Here is a 26,321-nt window from a genome sequence, read left to right as displayed (position 1 = left end):
AGTACGTTCTCTGGCACTGAGATCATTTAGCACAGCAGCTTTGTTGGGAGTGAAATTACACTCCCTCATAAGACAGAAGTAACATGCTTATTGATATAAAAGAGTGATTTTTAAAAAGTTCATGATAAACATGACAGTGATTTAACAAGATTCAATGCCAAGGCATTTTTGAATGTTTACTGCATAGGGGATGGGGTCAGAGAGAGCCTTTCATTGACACATGCATTCTGAATTCCTTCTCAGTGGGGAGTTTAAGTGTGGCTGGGTGCAGATTTTGTCCCAGACTTGGTCAGTGGATTATGCCTAAAGGATTATATCTGTGCAATCAACCCTTTATATCACTTACCTTAGATTTCGTGGTTTTCCAATTCAATGGAAATTTCCAATGAGTATTTGACACAATAAAGACTCTCTTGGCCTCCAGAGTAACCTTGAGGGGTGTCACTGCTCAGGGGGAGATCCTGACATGCAGCTCACTGCCATACTATTTATATCCACTGTTTATGGAGTAAGGTGATTGATCCAGTTATATTTGCATACTGAGTGTGGGTGTTAATTCCTCCAAACCTGGCTTGAGTCAAACTTTGACCAGCACTATTGGTTAAACAGATGCATTGCTTAAATTAGCCCTTGGCTATTATGTTGTTATCTGCTTCCCCTGAATCCAATTTGAGTGACCAGACAAATAAATTACAGCTGTCACTGGAGATTATCACCTGGACAGGGTTACAGGAAACAGAGGTCAGGTTGGGACAGTTTCTTGTCCACAACATAAACCAGTCCTTTTATGCAAAATAGTGAGGTTTTAAGTGCCTAATTACAGCAGTCCCTGATCTTATCTAACTCCTGACTGTCCTCAGGCATTACTCAATAAACTGAAAATTGACCCAAGCCCTTGGCCTGGCCATTTTTAATTTATTAGTATGGATACAGTCACCACATCTGTTCACTGCAATGATTTTTTTTTAGTATCTCTTTCAGGACAAGCTCTCTGATTAACAGTCACAGAGGGTAGAATTTAGCTTCAGATCAAAATACCTATTACACAAGCACATAAACATGGGCTAATTGCCCAAATATTGGTATGTAAGGCCATGTGAAATGTCATAAATGTTTGAGAGCTAAGGAGATGAGGAGACCTGTCATTGGACCTCTGCCATTCTGCAGTGACATTTGAGTTGTGGGGAAAAAAAAAAAAAAAACAAAAACAAAAACAAAACAAAACAAAAAAAAAAAAAAAAAAAAAAAAAAAACAAAAAAAAAAAAAAAAAAAAAAAAAAAAAAAAAAACCACAGAAAAAAAATCAGAGCTGTTTAAAGTGTAAGCAGTAGATTTCCACTGTAGTTACTTAAGTGAATGTATTTTCACCAGTTCATCAGAACTGGATTTCAGTTTTCTCCACAAAGAGCTCTGTCACCACCTGAGTTGTCTAAAGCTGCCAGAAACCTTCAGTTTGAACTGGCAAATATAATAAATACAGAACTTATGTCCTTCTGGAAAGTGGCAGCCACACATGATACTCTAAAGCATCTGAAATTACAGTAGATGGCTCAGGGTGAAAAACTGAATCAGGTCAAAAAATCTCTTAAGGTATTCTAGCAAGGGCTAGTATTAAGAGTTTATATGGTAAACTGGGGCAGCAAACCATCAATTATTTAAATTAAATTTGATCAGAATTTCCTTCTGGCACTAAATTTGAGTGAAACAGAATGGCCTCCACTTTTCTTCTAAAATCCTTTTAGCCTGCAGACCAGAGCAGCCACACACAAAATGCCTGTTGGGGATGATCTCAAGCTTGCATGAAGGCCTAATATTAGGCTGTCCTAAAGCTGCCTCAGATTAAAATCATGCCAAAGTTAATCACAATTTCACTGTAGGTAGAATGAAACTTCAGAACCCATCAATGTTTCTTCAAGCTATTTAATTAAGTAGAAAAGACGTAATGAAGTGATTTATAATATAGACAGTAAATGGCTTCTGTACCTGAAAGAGATACTTTGGCTCATCCCATCTTGATGAGTGCCATTGGTACCACAAATGATTTGAGAATAGAATTTCTTTGATTGCTAAAAAGATGGAAAAAGAAGAATTTTAGAAAATTCTCCAACTTCAAAAACATTTGTAAAATTGGGAATTACACCTAAGGACATAATTACAGGAATTATGTCTCCTTATGCTTAAAATTTCTCTCCCAATCCCTTTCTTCCAGACAGCAGCATGGATTATTTCCCGCTTCAGTCATCACCCTACCAAAAGCATAGTACTAAAAATCTTCTGCTTTTTCTTGCTCCAAAACACCCTCATGCTTAGCCACAAGACCTATTTCATCTTAGTCCAGAGCAGGAACACAAAGGTGTTCTCCCCTTAAGCAGAGGCTGCAAACCATTTTGTTTAATAGATGCCCATCAGGAAAGCCTGTGATTCCTCATGTGTGAATGAAGCTATTAAACCCCAAATCTTATTACACAAATAATGTCCATTTTGATATTTCAAAGCACTTTTAGCAAGGTGCTCACAGGAATGTTGTAAATGATCCGTAAACAGTAGAACATTGCGGGGACAAATTGTAGATTGGGCAATTTGTTTTCACAAAAGTTTACTGCCAAAGGAGAAAAAATCACCAGTGAGGGTCACTTGAGGGCCCAATCCTACAAAAGTTCCTCCCCTGTGTCTTCCTTGTTCATGCTGTGACACTGTAAATCAGGAAGATTCATCCTGTGAATACTGTATTCTTAGGTGAGCAAGGGGTTTGAAGTATTTTGTTCTGCAATCATACAAAACAGGTATCTTCTTTAAAGACTTGTAAGTAATTCCCTCACTTTTCTAGATTATCTCTCTTGGTTTTTTTTCTGGTAGATATGCTATCACCATAAGCATGAGGAACTAAGACTAAAAAGAGGAACTAAGGCTTAAAATAAAGAATTAAGCAATAATTTCACATGCTATGTTGTAAATGAAAATAAAAAATAGTTAGTTCTAGAAAATGTAGATTTCTTAAGTGCACCTAACTTCCAGGGAAATGGAAATGTGAGGTAAAAAAACCTATTTTCACTCAAGTGTATCATGCCTGATACTTTCAATTAATCCCAAACACATTTAAAAAGTCTGAATTTCAGTGGTGCTTTTTCTATTAATTTTCTTTTACTCCTGCATGTCACCATTTTGTATTTCTAAACTCTGGAGAAGTATCCAATAGCACAGGATGATGACCTTTAAAATCCCACTACCTCCCATCAGCTGAGGTGAGAGAACTGGTAATGGAGACTTCAAAAGGACTGTGGTTTCATGACATTTGTTATATTATTTTGAAGGTAAGTAAGAGGATGATTCTGAAGAAAAGCAGCAGAAACAGCTTCATGTTAATGCCACTGGTCATTTTTCTGTTCTTGAAGCTTTTTTTCAGATTCCCTGTGGTGAGTTTGACCTTGGCTGGCTTCTGGATGCTCACCTAGGCACTTTCTCACTCTTCTCTTCCTCAACAGGACAGCAGAAAAAAAGATGTAAAGGCAGGATTTTTTCCCTCACATCCTTTCCCACTCCTCTCTCACAGCTGCTATAGTGTTTTTAGTTCCTTTTTTGAATTGTTTTTGCAGAGACATCACCAACTTTGCTGAAAAAGCAGCCTTTGGCCGTGGTGGGGCCATTTAGGAGTCAGCAGTGTCCAACACAGGTGAATCTCTGATCCCTTCTGACAAAAGCTACCCCCACTCCCTAAACCTTGCCATATAAAATAAAAATACACCCTCATATCTATTACTGTGATATTAACCTCTATCACAACCTAACCTGCATTTTGGGAATGACTACTCAATATCAGAGCATTTACATTCTGCTCCTGTACCAGCTCCAAACACTCATCATGTGCCTTCATACTACGTTTATTTCCAGGTGCACCTGTGGCACAGTTGGAAACTGGATATAAGAATAATGAAAGCAGCTGTAGTCATGTAGCTGGTCTCCAGTGGTTCTCAGACTGTCTCTTTGTGCATTTCTCATTAGGAGTGTGAATAATATAAACAGTTTGGGTTTTTTTTTTAGACATTCCTGAGGCATCATTATCCCACCCTTAAGCTTTGCATGCTAAGAATAATCTCAAACCCAAATTCAATAGAGAAAATTTCCCTCAGGACTCCAAACAATATTTAGCCTATATTGCATGCTCTTACTCACAGGTTCTTCTTTAGGATTTGTCATGTAAGACTTCTCTTTTTTGCTGAATAAAAATCAGAAAATGCATTACAGAAACAAATCTGGAAGCTCAAAATCATGGAGGACTAAGCCAGATGTGTAAGTTAGTCCACAACTGTGGGGGTGCTGGATTGCAGTAGCAGTGCCTTCTGCAGTCAGTTGTCCTCATTCTTTAGTGAAAATTGACTGGATTCCAAACACAAAAGAATTTTATACAATTAAGTCTGAACACTAGAAATTGATCTAATGACAGTTACAGGTCTTGACAGATTTCTGGAACACCTGAAGCTCTAATATTTGGGTGTCTGTGGAACCAACTCTGAAACTAGACCAGCTTTGAGATGCAGGTAGAACCACACAATATCCAGACATCCTTTTCAGCCACAGTTCTTCCATGTATCTATGAGACTCTGTACTTCTAATCCCTGATAAACTTTTAAAAATTACTTTTTTTTAACTAAAACAATGGCTGTGGAACACAAACAAATTTATCCGCCAGCAAAGGGGACAGTTAATTCGTCTGTTGCTGAACACAATTTTCAGATGTAATCACAATGTTTCCTGCCTAGAATTATTGGCATCGAGCTTGTAAATGTATTCCCTAAGGGAGAAAAAACACTGTAAATAACTTGCCTTTAAAGAGGAGGTTTATTGGATTTTTACAACAGACAACATGAGCTTTGGTTAAATGCTGAGTGATATTTATATCCCTGTACATCCAGCCATACCTCAGCTGCTTTTTTTTTTTTTTTTTTGATTTTTTTTTTAATTTCATCATTAATGAACATAAAAATCATTGATATTCACTTCCAGAGTCTTTCTAGTATTCAAAATATAGACACATTAAAAGGAGGGTGAACACGGCAGCTGAAAGAATAGTGTTTTCCAATTTCTCTTAAGACCTCATGAATTAAGAAGAAAAAAGAGGTGGTGGGGGAAGAAAGAGAGATGAAAACAGAAATTAAATTATTCTGCTGTTATTCATGTCCAATAAGACTGAATGCCCTAAGGGGAATATAAGCAAGGGTTTTCAACATGCTCAGCTGAACTGTGAGTTGTTACCAGTTTATCAGGCAGTGCAATTTACACAACCCTCAGGGGATATTGGGTATGGATCAGTACAAGTGTCATGGGAGAAAAAATTTAGCTTAAATCTGCCACACTGTATGGCACAAGGTGCTTGAGTTTTTGGGCTAAGAGCTCAACTCTCAAGCCTGTCAGACATGATAGGCTACTTCAGACTCCTGGATTAGTCCATCTCAGAGCTCCCTGCATTATATAATTTTTCAGCAACTCTGTCAGCCTGTTTATGCCATGGGCATGGACACTATCATGGAAGTTGGCCTGATGGAAATTATGCTTGCCTGGTTTTTCTGAAGGCAGCTGCATATATGTGGTAAAAGCTTTAAAAGTTATTTAGCCCCGTTCTAAAGGTGAAAATTTCCCCCTGGAGAAGTCAGAACAAAATCTGATATTTCTCTGAAAGAGCCTGACCTCAGATTTTCACAGGGCCATTCTGTTTGTTTTTAGATAGTTATGTAGTGTAATTTCTCCCAGGTTACAAGTCAAGTGTTAACTCTTTCTCCACCACACCACAGAGAAAATAAGTTAGAGGAAAGTCCTCTTTATGAGATGAAAAGAGAGCTGCTCTTTGGCCACCTGCTCTGTCCTATCAGGCTGGGTTAGACAAATTGTTGGAACATTTATAATACTGAGCTCTTCAGGTGGCATGCCTTAGAGCAGGATTCATCTGACTAAATGTGGGTCTGATGTGCATTTCAGCAAGTCACTTTCAATTCCCTTTACTGCCAGAGAAGATCTAGTAATAGAGACAATAGAATTTAGAGTGTGATTCATCTTATCCTAAACAGATGCCTACATTTGTTCAGAGGAATTGCATCCTAAACTCCATTAACCGAATTGATCAGATCTCTGTTGATGGTAATGGGAGCACAAATCACAAATAACCAGTTAAAATTGTAGGTGTTTGTGCTGAAAGTCAGGTGAGACTAATGAGTCTTACCCCTTGTTTGTGAAGCCTGCTTACACTGAGGTGTATGTTGTACACTCAGCTGCTCCACCCTATTAAAACTGAGTTTCTTTCCTGGAAGATCTGTTTTAGTGACCATGGAAATCCATACATTCTGTTGTAGCAAAGAGAAAATCTCATGCCTTCAGATTTTGACAGGAAATGAATGTAGAGCTGCTTGTAGGAGAAGCTTGAAGTTTAGCCACCTACTACTGCCAACTTTAGAGGTATATCTCTTTTGTTCAGAGTTGATCAAAAAAGCTCTCTGTGTAAAGAAAATAGAGGGATTCCTTCTCCTTCAACAATTATTAGATCTTCCTAAAATAAGAATGCCCAGTACTTGAGTCAGAGCAAAGGTTAACTTTCCCCAGTATCCATTTTTCTGCAAAAGTTGTAGCATGTGAAGACTTAAGTATAGTAACTGGGTGGGCATAAATATGATAATTCTATAAGTTCTTTTCCAAACCTCAGAAGAAACTGTGGCAGACGTCAAAACTTCTCTAATTTTAAAGATTGCTGTTTGTCTTTCCTTGCTTTGTCCACATTAAAACCCTTTTAATTAATACAACTTTTGAGTAGAATTATAATGTATAGTTCTTAGCATATTAAAGATTTTACAATAGGTTTTTTTTTTTTTTTAATCAATTTATTTTTATTAACATGTTTACAGATAATTTTACTGGTGTACATTTCATCTCATCTGATGAGAGATGTGCATCTCATCTGATGAAAGACATGACGCAGTCTCAGGCTTAATTGCTTTATATATTCATATGTTGAAACTGGGAATCTACTTTCTATCCTTCTCTCCAATACAAGGGATTATTTAGTCTCCAAATACCTCTCTGGTCTTGAGTACTATACATGAAGCAAAGGTCAGTTGTAATTTATGATTAATTTTGTGTTCTTGTCTTGAGTTCGATTTATACAATGAAATTAATGCTTTAGTAATTAAACTTTTACCTTCAGTGAAACAAGAAATGCTAAGTTCATGATACAGCACTACACATCCATGAGAACAGCACTGGTAGTCTGGAATCTGTTTTAAAATCCTTGTAGGTTACATTTGTATCCAGGTAATGTCCCATCACTCTGACAGCAAATTGCAAAGAGACCTTATACAAGTGAAATGTACATCTCTCTTAATTACTTGCATGTAAGTAGAAAAACATTCCCTAATTTTTAAAACTGGAGTGTCAATTAGGAAAACATGATCAGAAACACCTTTTTTTCCCAATATTGACTTGTTTTAAATACTTCACTATTTAGTTTGACAAGTTGTATCTCCCTGTACAGCATTTTTCCCTCTACTGATATTTACTGCTTTACATGTTTTTGTTTCTTCTGCCTATTATTAGTCTTTTACAATTCTATCCATACCTGTAGTGAAATTTAAGATTTGGACAATTGTACTGAGGGTCCAGTTAGAAACTCTGGCATGTCTTTAGTCTAATTTTAAGATGCCTATTTTGGTGTCTCTTTCCTCTGTCCCACCACCAGGATATACTTGGGTGTCTTCTATACTTCCTTTTTCCTGAATGGCACACAGATGGCAGCAGGAATGGTTTGCATGTCTGGTGCTGCGCTATTTCTGCTTGTCTGCTCCCCAGATCAGCAGATGGAGATTGGGTAATTCTGTAACTCTGGAAGTCATAAACAAGCCCATATAAATATCACTGCCTCAGATATTGTGCTGAGGTTGCCTGTTTGAACTTCTGCCTCACTGGAGCTTTGTTTAGGGTTGGGAGCATATGCTGCATACATTTGGTTGGTTATTGTCTCCATCCTAATCAATATACAAATGCACATCTGTTGAATTGGGCTTCTGAATTTTACTCTTCTTTAGACTCGAACTGACTTCTATCTTGGGAAATGCACACCAGGTTTGCAGTAAACCTCACCTTTATCTTTCATTCTCTACTCTGATGAGCAAACTACTGGGAATTATCATTATTCCTAACTACTGGGATAAACTACTAGGATAGTCCCCATTTCTAAACTGTATATTCTCTTTGCAGCATTAGGAAAACTTTTTGCCTGCAGGGCATCCTCTGCTTTCAGCTACAAGGTGTGAACACATAAATACAGATTTCTAGAGACAGCCACACAGACCACACCAACAAGCAAAAAGAAAAAAAAAACTAAATTCCATACTTTGATGGAATTTTCAAAGCTTGTTAAGTAATCTCAGTCAGAACCTACCTCAGTGTGTCATTTGGAAAGGTTGGCAGCCGCCTGCTGAACAGAAATGACAGCTCAGACACTGGAGAATTCATCCTCTCTCATTGAACAACAGGAAAAATTTGAAAAACCTGCAGTAACATCCAGCACCTCCTTGTCAAGACCAATGCCTGCTGTAGCCTGGAGAGCACAGTCAGTTTTCAACAGTTTTTAGAAGGTTCCTCTCCTCTGTCTACCAAACATCCCAGGCTCACTGTTCATTCCCACTGGAGCCTCTCATTCCCTCCATCCCCGCTACTGCCACTGGGAATATTTATGATCTGTTTTATTCACAGTCCTTTTACCCCATAACACACATGGTTAGCCCAGAGTAGCTCTCAGATACTCTTCACTGGCAGCCAAGTAACTGTTGATAGTGGCAGAACCAGGGGGGGACACCAAGAAGAGAAAGAGCGAAAGGTAGAAAGATGAAAAAGTCATACTCTGCTTTCGTTACTGGAATCCTTTTACTTAAAAAAAAAAATAAAATAAAATAAACAAACCACCAAAAAACCAACAAAACAAAATAAATAAATAAAAAAAAATCAAACACAACAACAACAAAAAAATCACCACCAAAAAAAAACAAAAAAAAAACAAAAAAAAAAAAAAAAAAAAAAAACAAACAAAAACAAAAAAAAAAAACCCCAAACAACAAACAAACAAACAAAAAAAACCACCAACAACAAAACCAATACAAAACAAAAACACCCAAACAAAACAACAACAACAACAAAAAATCAGTTTTGGCTTGAATAAATTCTTTTAGCTCTAATAAAAATCATAGTAAAGTCCAAAAGGACCGTATCATATCCAAGATTCAATCAGAATTTAGACAAAACCAAGGTGTCAATGCACCCTGCAAACAGAATTGCATTGTATCTGATCATTTCTATATAGGGTGGCATGTTTGGTGTTATTCAAATTTCCTTCTTTTTAGCAAGGTATAACTGAGAACAGAAGCTGTCCACTTCAAAATACTAGAAAAGAATTAATTTTATTTTATATAATCACAACTGGCAGACTGGGAGAGTGTGAAGGAAGCAGGTTAGGAATATGCATAATTTTGATTGGGAAGGAAATTGAGTGTAAGAGGGTGGCAACAGAAAAGAAACAAACAAGTTATTCTTACCTGATTTGAGGAAGAGAAATAAATAACAACTTGCAATAACAGAAATAAAACTTAGTCACAGATGGAGATAAGACAAGGATGTGTTTATATAGACCAGACTGCAATAATGTAAGCTGTTAAGTTAAAAATTTCAACAAGAGAAAACTGTTATGACAATAAATCTTTGCTTATTTAATTAACAGGAAACCTGATAGCGCAATTATTTTTGTTTTCTTTTAGGACAGCATTGCAAAACATAATGTACTAATACTTGATAAATGAAAATTCATTTCAGTGTAGTGGCAATGTCTTCCTCTAAAGCAAAAGGATACTTGGATAATTTTATTTTTTTTTCTGGTATGCTTAATGTAGTTTATAATTTATAATACATGAAGTGAGCAATAAATAACTATACCACAGTGACTGAAAAAAAATACATCAATTTTAATCCAAGACAAATTTTGTTAGAAAAGAAGTTCTTTTGCAAAACTTGAGAATTTTTTATGAATAATAATGAAAGTGATTTTCCCTTTTTCATCACATTTTCTGGTGCAGCTTTAATGGTGTTTTAACAATTACATAATTACATGAAAAATGAAAGCTGTATGAAGTGTTTTGTGTTTTCCAAAATATTGACAGATTTATTTGTAAAACATGGCATTTGAAAAGGTTTATGTTAACCAAAAGCAAGCAGAGAAACTAAACCCCCACTCCACAAAAAGAAACAACCAAACAAAAAACCATCCCAAACCCAACAACTATGAAGTTACCAGCTTGGATACGGCAGGAAACGTAATGAACTGTGGAAAACAGACCCATTTAAATCTAGGTGAAGCAGAAAATTTTTTCAGACTATTGCCATTATTAATATAATTGGTTTCTCTTAGCTCTGTCAACTGCAGCGATTTTTCTTGTGGTCTGAGCTCTGAATTGCACCAAACAGCATCGGGGAGGAGGCAGCAGTGAAGTGCACTCAGGACTTGTGAGCTGTGTGTGTCACTCACACTCTGAGAGGGAAGAGCTCTCCCACAGCCTGTACATCTCTGTAAAGACACTCTCCAGCCTTCACCTGTAGCCCTAGTTCCATGCCTGAGGTGTTTTGGTTTTCTGAAATTCTTTTCCCAGGGAATTTTCTGTAAACAGGAGAAATGTTTTTGTAACTGTGGCTATGTTATTCATTCCTTTTCCTAGGAGAGACTTCTTCTTGATGTCCCTTTGGTCTGACCAATGTGAGTGAAGAGGTTTGCCTTTTTGTCATAATTAAATTTTTCTGTTTAAAATAGCATAAAAGGGAGACACATCCCAAAAATAAAGGAGTCATTTTCAGCCTTCTGAATCTCAGAGTCTGTGTCATTGTGGTGTAAAACAGCAACATTCACCTATCACAGAAACACAGAATGGCTTGGGCTGGAAGGGACCTTAAAGATCAACCAACTCCAATCCCCTCACATGGGCAGGGATGACACTCACTAGATCAGGTTTTTCATGGACCCATATAATTTTTAATTTTTTTTTTTTTTTAATCCTCCAAGCAACCTTTCCTACTCAGTGTTGACTCTGCATGACAAATTATACACAGTTTTCAAGAGAACTAATCTGTGCTAAGGCACTGTGGCTTGAGTGATGTCAGTGTTTGCCCACTGCTTACTCATATTTTCAGCTCAATTCTCATTCCCACAAATACATAGAAAAGAAAATGGGATGTTAAGGCTGCTACTGGGAATTCTGAAATAAACTTGTAAAATCCCTGATTATGAGAAACTTCCTTTCCTAACTTTTATGTTTCTTTCTTCCCTAGTCATCAGTGTAGGGCAGTGGGATAAGTCTGTTTACTAGACAAATAATTATTGTAATATGCAGTTACCAATAAAATGTTGTCAGAAAATAATTTTAAAAGCATGATCTCACTACAGGAGATGACAAAATCAAATAGAAGGACACAGTTAACTTTTGTTTCCCTTCCTTTTTAAAGAGAAATAAATAATCACAGTTCACCACTACAAAGAAATGAGTCCAATCTGAGCAGAATCAGCAGTGATATGGTAAAACCTGGAAATGCTCCAAGTCATACATAGGAAAGAGTTAATTCTTATCCCTGTATTTCATCCCAAGGCTTCTCTCTAAAATAGCTGTGCCTTTATACTGCTAGTGAAAAAGTAAGTGGAACATGAACTTTCTTTTCATCTATTCTATAAATTTCCCAGATCATAATTTCCTGCTTAAGCTCACATTTTCATGTGGGTTTTATTATCATTTTTATGATATCTCTCTGCAAGGATTAAATGGCCTCTCAGCTACATTTAACTGTACTATAATATTTGGAGCAAGACCCTCTGACCCAGAATGAGATCTAGATTAGCAGAAGTTTGTAGTGTTTTTAATTGCTCACAGTTTAAGAATCAGTGTTTCTCAACTTCTTGCATTACTCTTTTAGTTCTATGTGCTTTAACCCTCTGTGTGAAATGAGGTGAAATATTATTTAATTATTTCCTTTTTTGTATAATAAAACACATGGTCAGTAAGCTGTTCCTCCAGTATAAATCAATGGCATGCAGTAAATATCCATTAAATTGGAGGGGCCCTTTGGGTAGTTGCAAGATATTTTTTTATATTCTAATTATCCTTTTTCCATCAGTGTGATAGAAAATATAAAAACCAATCTGCAGATCAGACCTCTTGGACTGCTATAGTTCTGAATTCTGGGAGTGCGAGGAAATTATTCAGAAGTGAAAAAGAAAGATTGCAGGAAAACTTAATAGTAGAAAAAAAATCCCTCTACAATATCAAATTTAGAAGTTAGTTTTGTTAAGAAATAGAAAGTAAACATCAAAAAAATATTTATTATTAGGAGAGGACCTGTACAGGGATTGATACTGGGACTGATGCTGTTAAACACTTTTATCAGAAATCAAGAAGAAATTGCAAAATTGCCTTTGATTTTAAATGTTTAGACATGTTTGTGAGCTAACATCAAGGATAATGGTAAATTCACACTCACTGACATGCAGAGGCTCATCAGAGGTGTGCAGATCAAAGGCAGCCTTGGCTGCAGTGGCCACGAGATGTGGAGTTCAGGACCTCAAAGGCAAGGAGATGTGCTTAAAAGTGTCCCATGGGATAAGGCCTGGAGGAAAAGGGGTTTTATCCCTTATTGGATGGGATAAAGATGGTTAATGTTAAAGCATCACATCCTAGAAGATCAAAAGACGTCCATCCCAATGAATAAGAGGTCAGGAGACTCCAGTGCAAGAAAGACATGGACATTGTCCAAATTGCTCCAGAGGAGAATGACAATGACCAGGGGATTGGAACATCTCTCCTGTGGGGAAAGGCTAAGAAATCTGGAATTTTTCAGCTTGAGAAGTCATGGGAAGACCTTATTGTGGCCTTTTAATATAGAAATGAACTTGAAAGAAAGACAGAGAAACACCAAGGACTCCAGGGACAAGACAAGGGGCAATGGATTTAAACTGAAAGATGGCAGGTTCAAGTGCTGCCCTGAATTTTTTTGCTTTTGAATGTTTGAATCTTTGCAGTGAAGATTCTCACACAGCTTCATGGAAACAATGTATATTTTTAGAATTTATCTATTATGTTTACATATTTGTCCTCTGGGAGGAGAAATACGATTGATGGTGATGTTCAGCAACGAGGTCAGAGAGGTGAAAAACCTGTATAGCCAATCCTTGGCCCTCCGACCAAAATGTATATAAGATGGAGTCAGAAAAATAAAATAGAGCCTGACTTTCTGCTGCCTGCCTCGTTCCTTGTATGTTGTGAACAGCAACAGTTTAGATTGAACATGAGGAAGTAATTTGTTGTGATGAGAGTGATAAGATACTGGAACAGAGTGGCCAGATAAGCTGTGAATGCCCCACTACTGTCTTGGAGAAACAAAAAAAATCTATTAAAAAGACAGGACTGAGTTAGGGCTTTTGTCTGCTGTGGAACAGAATTCAGGTAGCTCAAACATTTGATAAATGTATTGGACTCAGATTCAAATTTAATTTTTGGAAATAAAGAGCATTTTTTAATAAGCTATTAATTTCTTTCATGACTGGTGGCTTGAGCAACCATTCCCAGAGAGTTTGAGGTCCTACACTAATCCGTTCCCATTGTTTAAACTACACCTTAAATCTGTTATATTAAATGGTAATTAATTACAGCAAAAAGCTCCTGTCAGTGCTATGACACCAAATTATGTCATGATTGTACATTTACAACATGGTTCTTGACTTGGGGATATAGTGTTTATGCCATACCAGAGGGTGTACAATGGACAGCCTGAACCCATCATTAATCACCGGTCTAGGAAATCTCAGCTGCACTACTGAATACATCCATAGATCACTGTTCACATAACCAAAGTCATTGTAAGACTGTCTGTGATAAGGTCATGAAAAAAATCAGATTATATGATTCAGGTTACAATAAATCTCTTTTTGAATACACATACGACATCTTTTAGAAACAAAAGGAAATGATTAATGGAAGATTTGAAGACTAATGGAAGTTACGTTCCCAAGTTCTTATTTCCTTGTTTTTTCTTCTATTGGTTTAGTTTCTCAATGGGGTGAAAATGAATTAAATATTAATATATTACCCAAAAATATGATTGCAAGTAGTCAAGAGATGGTGTTAGAGACAGAAACAAAGGACTTGGATATACACTTAAATGCATCAAAAACCTTTTTCCAGTGGCGCTAAGAGAGTGAGAAATTTCAGTCTCCTCCTGGGTCATCCACAAGATTAATCTTTGCTCTAAACAGGCTGGATGTGAACCAGCAAAGATCACAAGACAACCTCAGGGTTCAGAATAGCCAGAGCTTATATGTTGGTTAATATCACTCTGAAATAGACACATTCTTATCACATTGAAGGCAGCTTCATTGTATCAGCTTTTAATATACAGGAAGTTCAATCATATTAAGAGTTTTGCCCTGAAAAGTCATACCTTCACTTAGTTTGCAAATTGAAGCTTCAACCTCTATAACGATTTTAGCAGGTAATCCACCATACTGAGCACTGCTGAGATTCTCATAGCCTAATTTACCAGAATTTAACTTGATAGTCAACCTCACACCTGGATTAATTTCATCCAAAATTAGATTTTAAGGAGTTGTCTTTGTTGGTTATCTCAGACCTTGCTTGCAGTAAAGAGAAGTAATCTTTGAAAATAGTTTAGGTCTTAGAGCAATCTGGAGGCAGACTTTTCTTTCTATGAGACAATTTGAAACAGTCATGCTCATTATTTTAACACCTCAGTTGATGTCTAAATGTAGGATGAATTGGATCCTTAATTTTCACTTAATCATATGTGCAAGGCTGCCAAGACCTTCACAGTATCCCATAGCTAATGAAATTCTCAAAAATCCGCTTAAGGTAAATCCCTCAAAGTTTTAAAATTCCTTTCCCAAGCCAAGCAAAGAACATCTTTCACACTGGGGCTGTTTTAGGCCTCTCTCTGCTGACCATTCCCTGGTACTTACATAGAGCTCAATAGGGAAAATAAAGGCAATGCCAGTGAAAAATGCTCTATTCAATTCCTCATGGGTGATTAAAAGATACTAGACACTAATATCTGAGATATTAGGCAATGTTGATGGGGATGCTATGGAGAGTTGTCAGCACTCAGAATCTTCCACTGGTACTATTAAGATATTAATGTCTTCTTCTCCAGGATCCATCTGGGGCCATTTTTAGTGTTTTGTAGAATGCTTTTATACATTGAGCCCTTCCTTTGATCCTCATCTCCATCCATGTCCCCACTTTTCAAGGCCTCCACTGTATTTCTGTGGAGAACCTGCATTTCTCTACCTATCATCATTTTGTTAACCATGAATTTGCATTCTGCAAAGAACAACTGCTTGTTATTGTCACATAAAACTGTATAAAACTGTATAAACTGACTCATGATAAAAAAAAAAAAGTAAATCAAATTAATTACAGACACTTGGTTAATTAGAGAAATTGCCGTCACAGATAAATCAAGTACAACAAAGCTGCAGCCAGGTCAGGAAAGGTTCAGACAGAGCAAAGCTGACAAGCTTCAGTCCTGAGGTGTTGCAAATTGACTACAAATCTTACAACCTTTTACTGCCAGGAGCTGTTCTGTGTGACAGGATTACACAGGTAAAGTTTAGTCAATAGAGATTCTTCTGGGATTGTTTCTTAGGAAGATGTAATTTGGGCATTTTTTATTGCCCTCCAGAGAATCCTGTTATTTCCACAGAGCAATATAAATCTTTAATGTTTATCTCAAGAAATTCAGTTGCTTAAACAAGGCAATTTTCCCGGAGATTTAAGTGAAGCTCCAAACAAAGTTTAGGTAGTAGCAGTTGTGTCCCAGCCCTCTGTCTTTATTCTCGCTTTCTGTGATGGTTTTTTTCTTGCATATGATTCCTGTGTTGTCATTTCATCTGCAGCATTCTGGACTGTTGGTGTTTTGACAGTGCCCTTGATTCTATTAGCACAGTCCTCCAGTTTTCTCTGCTTTTAGGCAGTACAAAATGCTTCATTATTTCTGTTTACAGTGCCTTCCTGCCAGCAAGTTTCAGAATTGTAACAATACCTCCCCTGCAAACATTCAGTATTGCTTTGGAGCAATACTGTAGCTGTGGCCACCAGTCAGGGGCCTGTGGTCAATATGATGGATCCATTCCATGTTTTCTTCCATTAGAATTCCGTCCCTGAATAAATTGAATAGTGAAGATAATTTTATTTGCAAATTCTTTGTCTCAGCAGTAAAATAAAACACTTTTGAAACTGAGAGTCTCAAAATCAAGCCTTGAAGCCAAGATATACAAAACTTGCATATTTATTTTCTGAAAAATTAAAATTCCCAGGTATGAACATTCTATGTTAGTCTGTCTGTTATTTTCACCTTTTTATTTTTCCCTATAAACTCAGAAATGTAAAAATTTATTATTGTTTTAAAATTTATTTAATAGCAGCTGATCATTGTAACTATCTAAGTAAAAACTCTAAACCTTAGACAGAGTTTATCAATTAAAGGTTTTTTTGCTATGCTATTTCCATTCATTCCCTTGATCCAAAGAAGCCGCAAATTGGGTTTTCAACATGCAACCATTGTGACACAATAGTGATTAGACAAGTAATTCATCCTTTGGTATGAATTCCAGAAATTTTTGGTGCAGACAGCCACCCCATTTCCCAGATCTGGAAGCCAAGTAGAATATCAGCCTTTAGAAAAGGCTAAAAAATGGTGTTAGACATTTAGGAATAGGAAACGGAAACTGAATAGTCAATCTAAACCACACTTTCTCTAAACATTAAGATAAACTGAAATGTTCTATAAAATGTTTAACATCTACTAATCAAATTGTTTAGAGTTCTGCTCATTACAATTACAGTTTAAACATTCATCAGACACACTTAGAAAATATCCATAATGCCTACAGAGACAAACAGGTAGATATCTAAATTTATGTGATGTCATCTCAAAATGAAATTCGTTCTTACTGCCTTAGACACACAGATTTGATTGAAGAGTACTTTATATTTTACTATATGATAAAAATGAAATTTAAAATGTTTATCCTGTAATGTAACAGTGAAAAGCCTCCTCTGTGGCACCTCCCCCCCAGACCACCTTAAAAACAAAAAGAGCTCCATTCAAAGAAGCCCAGCACCGCGCCCCCCCCCCCACCCCTAACGACGGAGCGAGAAACCAGCGAAGCAGCCGGTGCTGCCATCACCGGCGTTGCCGCCGCCGATACCAGAGAGAGGAAGAGCAGCCCCGGCCCCCACCCGTTGCCGCCCCCGGGGCTGAGAGGGAGAGGGGAGCCGGCCGCCCCTCCCAGCCCCGTCCACGGCCCGAGAACCGGCGCGGGGGAACCCAGAGCCCACGGAGCCGCCTGCCCCGACACGGCTCCAGCCGCCAAGCAGTCGGCCGTCCGGCACGGGAAATCCCAGACCCCCACAGCCGCCATGTCGCCCGCCGGCGCGGCTCCAGCCACGGAGCCGCCCGCCCCGGGCCGGACCCCCCCGCCGGACCGCCGCCCCGTTCGAAAAGAAAGAAACCCACACCCGCCACGTTCCACCCCCACCTCACAAGAACCGGCCCGAACCCCCGCAAACGTTGCCGCCGCTGTGAGGCAGCGTGAGACCCCCGAGATGCCATAACTGCTGAAAAACTGCCACGAGGTCGCAAGAGTCTCCAGCCGCCCGCCCAGGCTGACTCCGCATGCAAATCAGAAACCCCAGGTGCATCTCGGGATACCGTTTAACACCAAAAACCCCTTATAAAATAAAAACCAAGCAAAATTGAAACGCACAGAAACCAATTCTAGGCCGTGTGGACCCTGGAGTATCGAAAGAGCTGATTTCTCTGGTTTTGCTTACTAGCTGTAAGTTAAAAAGACCAAACCAGAGATGAGACCCCCGGAAGAAACAAAAGAAACCAAAAACCCTGGGGTTGCTCCCAGCGAGGGCGGGTTCTCCAGCTCTGTTGAACTGCCTGCAGCAGAGCTGAAAAAGACCCTCCTCCTCCACGGCGCACGGGCGGCCAAAAACCCCTCAAGCAAATATTGAAAGAGCTGATTAATAAAGGCGTTTTAAGGAGATTAATATTTTCTCCGCCCATTTTTATTCATAACACTATATTTATATTGAAAGGTAAAGTTTCCCCTTTCCTGAAAAAAACCAATCTGTACTAATAATCATTATCACTGGATTACAAATTTATTAAAGAAGTTGGATAGACGCTAGAAAATTAACTACTTTTTGCTTTCTCTTCTCTTATGGGGATGTATGCATAGAAAAAGTGTGTACATCCTCAAACTCATTATAATTTGGTTATTTTGGTTGAAGCAGAGCCTGATAGTACAGGGCATTCCAATGAAATTCAAAGCTTAATGTAACATTTATATTTCGTAAGAAAGATATTCAGCATTGCTGCTTTGACTTTAAGCCTTACTCACTTAGCTAAAGTGATGTAAGTGTTGCACTTAAATGAGAATTCTAACTTTTTCAATTACGATTGCAGCTTCCAAATACCAGTCTTGCACAAAGCCAGCACAGGCCCTACTCAATTTCCATCTGAGTCCTAACCAGCTAGAGAACATCCACTCTGTCTCCATTAAGGATGGAAAAAGAAAACCTATTCTTATCCATGCTCAGTTTAGTAAGGGATTCAAAGGAATTGCATCAGAAAGCAGGAGAAAAAATATTTTCTGTTGGTGTCCTGAAGCTGTTAGAATATCTACAAAATTCTGCTACCTATGGGGGAAAAAAAAATAAACTTAGCACACTTATGACCTTACTTTACAGCTGACATTTTGAAAACCTTCAGCTGACTGATAACGGCACAGAGAATTTTCTGACTGGTACATCACAGACATCAGAAAAAGAGAGATTTCTTCAGAAATCACAGAAGAAAAGGACAATTACCTATCTGGCTTTCAAGTGGGAAACATTTTACATCTGCTTTGGCACTTGAGACTTTTTAAGCCACCTTCATAAATCTTTTTTCCACCATCACAGTGGTCAATAAAACTAAATGTGACCTTGTGCAAAATATGCTGGATTTTAATTACAGTGGGACTATGTGTTAGATTAGGGCTAAAGGTGTTATACTGTCACACAATATGTCAAAGTTGGCAAACATAACAATGCTTGGCCTGCAGCTCATTTTTTTTTTTCTTGAAATCTCTATCATTGGCCTGGAGCCTGATGCCTGAAGCTTCAATTTTATTTATTTATTTTAATATTTTATTTTTAATTGCATTGGATTGCATTGCACTTTTTTTTGTCTTCTTGGATGTGAATGAGTCAAGCATCACAATATTATATTATTTGTCAGAAAGTTTTTTTGTCTATGTGTGTGCAGTCACTGGCTAATACCTAGCACAAAATCTATGCTAATTTTTTCTTTTTTGCTTTTTCAGACAAAAAAAATCAGATTAATATGTATTTTCAAAACTTCTATGTATCTCTGTACATAAACATACCATATATCTTTCTAGATATAAACTTATTCATACACTGATGAAGACAGAATATATTTGTTTGCTGAACTATGTTACAGCTAATTGTTATGTTTTAATAAATTAAATACTATTGTTGGGTTTTGTTTCATGAAAGGTAAAATATTCCATTGTTTTAGAGCTCTTTTTATGAAGTCTGGAGGATTTTGTGCTTGGGAATTTAAGATTATGGAGAGAACAGGAGGGAAGAGTTGTCTAATGAAAGCAAACTGCAAACTGCCATGGAAGCCTTGGGAGTGACTGGTGTGAATCAAAGTAACCTGGAAAGAAAATCCTTGATCTGAAAAAGAGTGGGTGTGATTTCTATGGAAATTCAAGCATAATTAGATGGTTAACATTAGGTAACTCAGACTCATATTTAATATTTGTAAGAAAAAAAAAAAAAAAAAAAAAAAAAAAAAAAAAAAAAAAAAAAAAAAAGAGAAAACAAAAAAAGGCCTACATGAGAAACCTACTAAAACCAGAGTTTGGGAAATAACTCAAAATTCAGAATACACTTCTGCTCCTGGCTGCTAACCTTTGATGTTGCAGTAGAGAGATTTCTCAATCTGTTTGTTGTTCTTGTTACTCATGAATGAAATAAGATCAACAGCAACACAAGACCTCTTATTTATAATAAAATAGAAGTATAGAGAGTCTGTTGGGAGCTGGCAGGAAGGACTGGAGTGCTATTTCTGAAAGGAACTTACTTTTTTGACAGGCAATAAATTGATTGATCTTTAACCACCTCTTCAGTCCAAACAGGGATGCTCATAATACAACTTTCCCTCCTCCCTTGTCTGTTGGGATTATCACTCTATGTGTCACACTGAGCAAGAGACAGGCTTGATTTTGCAGTGAGACTGTAACTTTACTAGATTACAAATAATTTATAACAGCTCATTCTTCTGCCTTCACCTGGCTTTCTCCCACAGTAAAAAATAATTAAAAAGTAATTAAGCCATCAGAAGCAAGGCAGAACTAAATTACAGTAAATTAAGCTGCTAGATAGCTGGTAAGAGAGTCAACTGCTGAAGGAGTTAAGGATAGAAAAGATGGGAGCAAAAATTATTATTTTGGTAAAATCTCCCTGCTGTGTTTTATGTAAAGCAATGATATGTCTTTTGAGAACTGTCGAAAAGAATTTTAAAATATGCCTGGAATAAGGAAACTAAATACCACTTAACTTATCACCTCTTCAGACATGTAGAATAAAAGTTTTCCTGAGAGGCTCATTTGCCCTGTAATTTTCCACTCACCGTTTTTCATCTCCTTTATTAGTTTATTTATTTATTTGTAGCTCCTTGTTCCTGATCTCTCTAAAACTATGTTTGCTGGGAGAAAGAATACAGGAGACAAGTAGGAAAGTTGGGAGGGTCTCGGGTTTGGTATTTTTTCACCCAAAATTCAGGTGGTGGTTCGAGAGACTCTTTTGCCCCCTGAGAGGTCTGAGCCAGACATGAGAATGAAACAGAGTCTTCAAGGTCTTGTTTTTCTTGATTTCTCGCATGTTTATTATTTCTTATCTTACAATTTTCTCTGTGCCCTGCCGAGATCTGTTCTGCTGCTCAGACACAGGACGACTTCTCCCTCAATGGGAGGTCACTACCCTCTTATACAGATAATTACGTGTCTATTATTTACAATTATGTGCCAATGCCTATTACCTGTACTAAAGGGGTCACCTCTACTCTGACCCAATCTTCTTAAACTACTTGAGCTCCTATCACTGCAGAAAATGGATGCCAAGGGAGGAGAAGAACCCAGGGCATCACCCTAAATCGTCCATCTTGTCCCCCACTCATCTCCATTCTAAGAACCCCAAAACGACAAAATTTTCCACCCTGTGCTACACCTTTGTAATTCCTCTGTCAGTGTTGGAAGCCTCTCCCACGGACTAAAATCAAAGCCAGTGTCTTCCTGGGCTCTGTGCCAAGGTCTCCAACCCCCCTGGACTGGCTTCAAACTCCCTTCCTTGAGTCCCAGCTTGTCCAAAGGGATACCCTGGTCTCTGACAGGAGGGGTTTAGAGGGAATGGTATGGAGCAATGCTGGGAGGATAAACTCAGGCAGGCTGGAAACAGGGGAGTAGACAGCTGCTGAGATTAGGATGGAGAAAATCATGTTGAACTTCCTAAGGTTTTTATCAAAATCCCAAAGTCTTTGCTTTAACTAGTCTTGGGTTTTTTTCCTATCTATAAAAGTCTCTGCCTGGCTCTTTTCCAGAATTTTGTCCCAAGCTCAGATAACTGTGATCCCTAACACCCCAGAGAAGTTGTCCTGCTCACTCTTGTGTTCAGTGGCTGTTCCAGCTCCAGTTTTTTGACAGGACGACAGCACACGCAGCCATGTGCCAGAATCCCTCTTTCCCTTCCTGCCACTGTACACTGCTCAGGGAACTGCTGAGAGCTCCGCAATTCTCTGTGGCATACAGGAGCTCTCACCTGATGCCCAGCAGCACAAACAACTCTCCCACTGCCTGCCTTTCTGCACTCTGCTAAGGGAGAGGAGAAGCAAACAAGAGGAAGGGGAGCCTGTGCTCTGTCAAGGCACAGAGACTTGACAGCACCAAGGGATCTGGGGGATGTGTGAATGCAGCTCAAACAAAGGAGTACAACCACAGAGCAGGAGGACATTCCCAGTCTGGCTTTAAGCTCATTACTGCTGGCAGGGTTCTAGCTGCTCAGAGGCTTTCCCAGGATCCCAGCGAGGCTGTGCAGCCCTTGTGATCTCTGACCCCTCTGCACACCACTGCCCAGTAGTACCTGAACTGCCCAATTTTTAGACAGTTCAGATATGACTTCCCAGTGAAACCTGCTGATTTCTAAGGCAGATACTGCTGTACACAACCTTCAGCTCTGGATTTCCTGACCCATGATAGACACTGTTGTTGGGAAAGATGGGACAGGAAGGACTTATGGATACGATTGTATGGTAAGAAACACTGCAGATGTAAAACCTGTGAGTGAAATAGAAATGAAAGCTAGTTTTGAGATGTAAGCATGGGAGGCAGGAAAACGGTGATTAACTGAAGATGAGTTGAAAGACAGGAAAACAAAAGACTCAGGAATATTGCCTTTCCACCCTGTCAAGGGCATCAGGGAGAAAACAGATAAGAAAAGTAGTCTTTACAGTTTAGAATATAAAATGACATGGTAATATAGTAGGCTGCATGCAAAGTTTGTAGGTTTTGTATCTTGCACGGGTTGGTCACTGTAAATTAGAATATTCAACACAAAAAGAGATATAATGTGTTGTAACAAAGTGATCGCTCTCTTTGCTTGCTCTCTCTTGCTCTTACGCTGTTCCTCTCTTATGCTCCTGCTCTTGCTCTTACTCTCTTCTCTTCTCTTCTCTTCTCTTCTCTTCTCTTCTCTTCTCTTCTCTTCTCTTCTCTTCTCTTCTCTTTTACTCTCTCTCTCCCCGTTCTCTCTTTAGGGCTTTGCTTCAGCCCAGGCTGGTGGCTGAAGGCAAAGCCCTCTTTACCCATGACCCTTGTAATAAAGCCACGTGTTTGTAGAATATCTCAGGTCTGCAGAGTTCCTTGTCCCGGCGTCCACAGAAAATGCTACACACTGTGACATCTATAGTCCTGTGCTTTCCTTCCTGTGCTGTTTCAGCACCATAAACTTAGGGATACCCCTTGTCTCAGCCTTGCTCTGGCTCTGCAGCTCTGGCCAAATTTCAAATGCAGCAGACATCACTTTTTGAGCCACCTTCAAGCTACCATGCTGGTGTGGCTGGTCCTTCTGCTGCTTTACCTTTAAAGACCTGAGCTCTTCTGTATGAGGCTTTCTGCAGCCCCATGGAATCCACCTCAGCATTGGACCACTGAAGCACCAGGGAGATTTTTGTAATTCTGGTACACAAAACATAATCTGCTGCTGGTAACAGTGTCTCTGTACTTGCAGTTAAGTAGGCTGGAAGTGTTTTAAAACCTCAGTGTTGAAGGGAGAACAGTGAATTGGAAGAAGGAAAGTCTCTCTCCATGCATAATTTTGGATGATAGGACAAACTGAGATCTACAAATCCAAAACATATCTACAAGATATGGCTCATCTCTGTATTTTGAAGTAGTAGCTTTATGATACAAATATGAGTATAAGATAAATAAAGTTTTTTGGTCACTTTTTATTCCAATAAACACCCACCCTTTATCATTGACATGGCCACTGTCAAAAATATCCAAGACCAAAACCACTATAGACTGGCAGGGTAATGGCTTTCCAGAGTTAAAACAGAAGAAGGGATTGGAAATGTCACAATGAGAAATTAAAAATCAAAGTAAAAGATGGCAACCAAGAAGTTTACGGGCATACTGTCTTCTGGAAAGTCTTATCTATATAAGATAAGACTTAAAAAATATCCTCTGCCAGCATGGGGAAACAGTCTGGATGGCTATTATGAGATGTTTAGTTCATACCACCATAACCCAACAAGAAACACAAATCTACCTCTTTTACCCAAGACAAATGTAATGGTGACAATACTAAAAAAATACCAAATTAATGGAAGATATAAGTTAAGATTCCTTTTCCTTCACTATAAAGACTCCAAAATCAGGCTTATAGTCTATGCCACTTGCTTAAAATAATTCCATGCAGAGAAAGAGTGAGTTCCCAAAGGCTATTATTTGGTTGCAACAGGTTGGCAGAAAAGTGTTGGAAAAGTGTTCTTAATCCAAGGATGGCAGTTCTGGACAAGCCAGTTCTGGACCTTTGCTGATGGAAATACACGTAGTTTCTTATGTCATTCACAAGAAAAAGCAGATTTCAGCCTCTTCCTTTGACTTATTAAGGTACCTTAACCTTGTAAACAACTTGTAATTACTATTTACTCCTAAATTGAACGTGAAACAGAGAATGATCCCTGGTTCTGGGAGCAAGTGGCATGGACTTCTGACCATTTGTTCAGGGTTATTTCTCTTAGAGCAAACTAACTATGCTTGCACCATAAAGCCCTTAACCTTCTGTCTCCTCTTGGCCTAATTAGATCCAAAAAATAAAAATAATACATTTTTTGTGTGTTTATTTTATTGTTGGTTTTTCTTCTTTTTTTTTTTTTTTTTTTTTTTTTTAACAAGTACAATGATGCTGTGTTCACTGCAGATCCCCAGTAGATAAATTCACACATTTCATGCTCTTCCATGTGAGGGTGCTTGAGAATATGAAACCTTGACAGGCAAACTGGGAAGTCTGTGGAAGGGGAAGGAAACCAAAGCTTATGCAGTTTTTGAGATTTCCCTTGGAGAGATCTAACTGATAATTCAAGATAAAGTTTGCCTTTGAATTCAAATTGGGACACTTTATTTACACAAATCCAATTGATCTCTTTTGTTAGAATTTTTAATATTTTGATAAAGACTTAAAAATTCACAGATTTGGATCTTCAGTAGATGCCAATCACTTGACTAGAATTTTTTTTCTCTGACAAATATGCGACACGCATTGTCACATCTCTTAAAATTTTCAAAGGTTTAAAAAGGTCAGTTTTATCTCATGCATAACATTTTTAAAAACTTTAAATTCTGAATGTTATAATGTTCAAAGTTAACAACAAAAAAGTCAGGCACTCTCTACCAAATGTACATATGATTCTTTAGTCCCCTCCCTTACTGGAAGGGGGAGAGAGAAGGGGAATGGCTGATTTGGAGTTTGGAGTTTAATTTCCTGCTGGTGTTAAACCACCACAAAGAGTTTTACATTTTCATGCCTTTAAAGGGCAATGCTCTTACTAGTTTCATAACAATCAGTCTCTTGGGATGTGGAGGGTCTGTGCTCCTCTCACCTCCTCAAGTCATGAATGGAAGTCTGTGCAGCAACATGTAATAGCAACACATTTCTGTTGAGAGACAAACTTCTGAGGAGAGACAGAAAGCCTCATTTGTCTTGGGCTTTGGGAAGCCAACGCAGATTCCTCGTACTCAATTTCTTATGAAAGAAATGGGAACTATTATCTGCAAATCCTCAGAAGATTATAATTAAAGGAGACAAGCTTGAAAGAGGATTTCATGTTTTTTTCCTATAGACAGTGCTGCCAATTGAAGAAGCTTTCCTGAAGAGCCAGCGCTGCTCCCAGTCACGTAACACTCAGTGGTTTAAGAGCCCACACCCACAGCTTTCCCTCTTGCATCATAAATTGATTGACGACGACAAGTGAATAAGATTAGCACCTCATGGGGACAACCTTCAGCTTAAATAAAGGATAAAACTACTTATCCTCCTCTAGTTCTTTCACCTTCTCCCAGGAGGATATACAAAGTGTCCTGAAAGCAAGCTGGCTGAAATAATAATCCAAGCTTCCAGTTGGAAGCTGTCAGACCCTAGAAGACCTTTCTTTCTGCACTTTGAATCTACTTGGGTTTTTTTCCCTAAAGCCAAAGAGGTATCCTGCACTTCATTTGCTCAAAAATTCACAAAAATCACTCATTTGATTCTGGATAAGTAGATTTTTTCATATATTTTCAGAGAAGGACTTACCCCACCTGCCCCACCTCACCCTACAGCCATTGTATACAAAGCAAGAATTTTCTGATCAAGTTTGTTGTAGGTTGTAACCTCCAGCTACCATACATGCCAAAACCACTGTTTGTGCCCAAATCTAGGATATAAGCAAAAATTTCCTTAGTAATGAAGTGCAATTACCCTTCAGCCTCCAAGGCTGAGCCCCTCATAGTAAAATTATGACCTTTAGTACAAGCTTTCTTTAGCCAGTGCTTCAGTAAGTGGAAAAACATTTACTCCAAAGACTGGCTGTGTGAGGCTGAGGTGCTGACAGAGGTTAAACCA

Source organism: Zosterops lateralis (genome assembly GCF_965231275.1).
Source record: "Zosterops lateralis genome assembly, chromosome: 1".
Taxonomy (NCBI): Eukaryota; Metazoa; Chordata; class Aves; order Passeriformes; family Zosteropidae; genus Zosterops; species Zosterops lateralis.
The sequence above is the reverse complement of the archived record's forward strand: the minus strand, read 5'-3'. Positions refer to the sequence as shown.